At 40.0% G+C, this 3500-nt stretch overlaps 1 long non-coding RNA gene across 1 annotated transcript; it reads right to left on the reverse strand.

Moving 5' to 3' along the window:
* Positions 1 to 1381: 1381 nt before the first annotated feature.
* Positions 1382 to 2458, reverse strand: LOC141146018 (uncharacterized). Its single transcript, XR_012244717.1, has 3 exons — positions 2008 to 2458; positions 1842 to 1910; positions 1382 to 1405 (listed from the first exon to the last, which is right to left on the reverse strand). It is a non-coding gene; the product is annotated as an uncharacterized lncRNA (long non-coding RNA).
* Between the last annotated feature and the right edge of the window lie 1042 nt (positions 2459 to 3500).

The following is a 3500-nucleotide window of genomic DNA, read 5'->3' on the forward strand; positions in this document are numbered from 1 at the left end:
TGAAGAAAAGAAAATACATTAGATAGATAGATAATACAATACACATACACATGGCTTCTTCACCCTAACATTATATAAAGGCAACGATTTCCCAGCCCTTGTAGACAATCCTGTAACATCTTGAGATGTTTTCACTTCCATCCATACCAGTTTTTGATATTTAGTGAGATGCACCTAATCAATTTGTGTGTAGGAGATAGTGGTGTCTGTGTCAATTCGCTGCATCATACCAAGTTTGCAGAGCTGTGCAGGAAGGTGTAGTACTACTTTACTGTACTCTGACTGGGGTGGAGCTGAGTGTCCTCCCCGGCCAGAGTACAAAGGGATTCCCCTCTACACATCGAGCAGTGTAAAGGGGAATTTTCCAAAGATTTTATCCGCTTGGTCGCACGGGCGGCTGGAGAAAATCTTAAGGTGTAATGGACGCCTAAGTGCTACTGCTAACTAATCTACCTCATCCAGACTGACTGACTTTGGCAAATATGGAGGATCAGTTGCACTTGCAGAAAAACATATCAGCTATACCAGCTTTTAACATTACACTCACCAAAGAGAAGCCATTCAAGCCATTGCATTTGGGATGACCTAATAAAAAGTTGTTTAATAAAATATAGCAGGCTATTTTTTAAAGTTGATAATTTTGTAAGGCCACTGATTGTTGAATAAATTAAGCCCCACTTCTGTTCTAGGCTAGGTAGGTTACTCACTCCTGGTCTAGGCTAGGAGGTATAACAGGTATAACATCATGAGAAAAGTGTTAATGCATGCATTAGGGGCATGCCAGAGATTGAACATGTCCAGGGACTGCCAGCCAATAGCTGGAGATTCTTTTCTGACACCCCCCCCCCCCAGCCTGCTGTGTTATTCATAATGATTAACAGTGATTGGCTCAGACTGGGAATCTAAACTGCAGCAAGAAGGTGGCATGATCAGGGACATTGGGGAAATATTAACAAGCACAGGTCACGCTAACAGGAAGACTGGAATCATCTGCAGAGGGGAACTAATATAATTAATAGTTCCAGCTAAACCGAAGCCTTGCAGAATAAATCACAAGCTATTCTAGACAAGGTATGCCATCAGCATTTCATATTTAAAATACTATATTTGCCCGTAAAATACAAAAAAAGTTATGCTTACTCCCTGGATCTGCCGCATCTGGCTGTTCCTCCGCATCCCCAGCAGCCTCTACAGGGCAGGTCTCCTCCACCTCCTGCTCAGCAGCTGTTGAGTAATGATAGAAAAGAACATTACAATCTGCAGTGTACAACAATCTCACACATTAGTACAAGAACATTGAAACATGTATGATCACTCAGCAGATACCAGCAAGATTATACTAACTTACATGTGGGCGTTGCTGCCTCAGCCTCCTCCTCAATCTCCCCCTCTGACTGGATGACACCTATTTATAAAGGAGAAATGATGAACGTTAATAAACGTAAATAAATATACTGTAGTGTAAATAGATAAAATTAATTATCCATTAGCATGGCAATACAGGGCAGGTCACTAACGTTTATCTACAAGGCAGGGACATGCATTCACCATTTAGAAAAAATCATTTAAAAAAAAAACAAATACGAGGCACTTACCTGTCCTGGTTCCAGCAGCGCCGGCGAGTGCTAGGTGCACTGCCACTGATCAGGCACCTCAGTTCAGAGCGGCCACGTTCTGTCAAATTACGTAAGTTACGCAATCGCTTGCGTTACCTGACAGAGCGTCGCAGAGGCTCTACCTGTCACTACATGAGCGAGAAACAATGACGCTGGAATCAACAATGGAAGGCTGGACAAATGGAAAAGGAACCACTGTATTAGTGTCACTACTACAGTACTTACTGCATGATGACGTGGAGGACTCCTGCTCCTCTGCCCTCTGCCTCCGGCGGCGCTGGGCCTGGAGACGATCTTTAAATAAAATCAAACACATCATGGTAAATGACTATGTCGCGTCGCATGGTTGACAAAAAAAATTTCCTACACACAATGCAATGCTGACACCAACCCTGATGAGCAAGCAGTTTTTTTATCTCATCCTCCCCTACAGCTGCTAAGAGCTCCTTCTCATGGGGGAGGAGAGATACCTGCTTTCCTCTGCGCCCCGACTGCCTGCGTTTACGCGCTATGGAACTGCAAAACAAAAAGAGAAGAGAAACGGGTTCCACAATTAAACTACAATTGTAATCTGAAAATGACATCAACACATGAAACACATGTAGAATGAACCCGTAGAATGAAACAATGCAAATGGAATTTTTGGATTAGGCACATTTTTTCATGTAGCACAAGGTTTGCACATTTATTTATTAACCAAATTTATTGTAAGAAAAACCTATGCTTTTTTGGTGCACAATAAATAATAAAAGGCAGGATAGGGATTGTGCCGAGTAAATGTCCATTGTGTCCACTCCAGTCCACCTTTCTATTACGCGCTTGTGTGAACTGTGTATAGTGTAAAATTTCCTTCCTTGTTTCTTTTGCAAAGCATTAGCCCACTTGCAGATGTGGACCCCCCCATAGTAACTAAAAATATGGCGGGTCCACAAGCTGGTTAAGTCCAGCCACCGTAACACTTTTTTATATATATACATATATATATATATATATATATATATATATATATATATATATATAACTTTTTTATTTTTCAATAACAAAAAATGTAAAACCCAGCGGTGATCTAATGCCACCAATAAAAGCTCTATATATGGCGGGAGAAGAGCATAAATTTCATTTGGGTAATACATCACAGGAGCGTGCAGTTTAAAGCTGCAATGCGCTAAATAGCAAAATATGGCCTGGTCAGAAAGGGGGCGCAACCTACAGGTGGTCAGGTCGAGTGGAACTTAAAAGCACTTACTGCTCAGTTTAGTGATAACTAACTAAGAACAAATAACGGCATGGAAATATTCCTCTTAAAATGATTGTGGCGATAATATATAACATGTGCAACTGCAAACTATGTGTAGGCTAGGCACACCTATGCGCAAATTTGGTTTTTCACAGGAGGGAGGATAAATTGAAAATTATTTATTCCTTTTTAAAAAAAAAATTCACCTAACTTTACTGACATCAAATTGTGATAGCAATAACATATGTTTATATGTGTGTGTGTAAAATCAGTGCATTTTTTGGAGCTTTTATCATTGTATAAATGACAATGGTCCCGAAATGGCATCAAAAGTGTCCGATGTGTCCGCCATAATGTCGCAGTCACAATAAAAATCGCTGATCGCCGCCATTACTAGTAAAAAAAATTGTTAATAAAAATGCCATAAAACTATCCCTATTTTGTAGACGCTATAACTTTTGCACAAACCAATCAATAAACGCCTATTGCAATTTTTGTTACCAAAAATATGTAGAAGAATACATATCGGCCTAAACTGAGGAAAAAATTTGTTTTTTATATATTTGTTGGGGATACTTATATAGCAAAAAGCAAATAAAAACCGCAGAGGTGATCAAATACCACCAAAAGAAAGCTCTATTTGTGGG

Source organism: Aquarana catesbeiana, linkage group LG05 (assembly GCF_042186555.1).
Source record: "Aquarana catesbeiana isolate 2022-GZ linkage group LG05, ASM4218655v1, whole genome shotgun sequence".
NCBI lineage: Eukaryota > Metazoa > Chordata > Amphibia > Anura > Ranidae > Aquarana > Aquarana catesbeiana.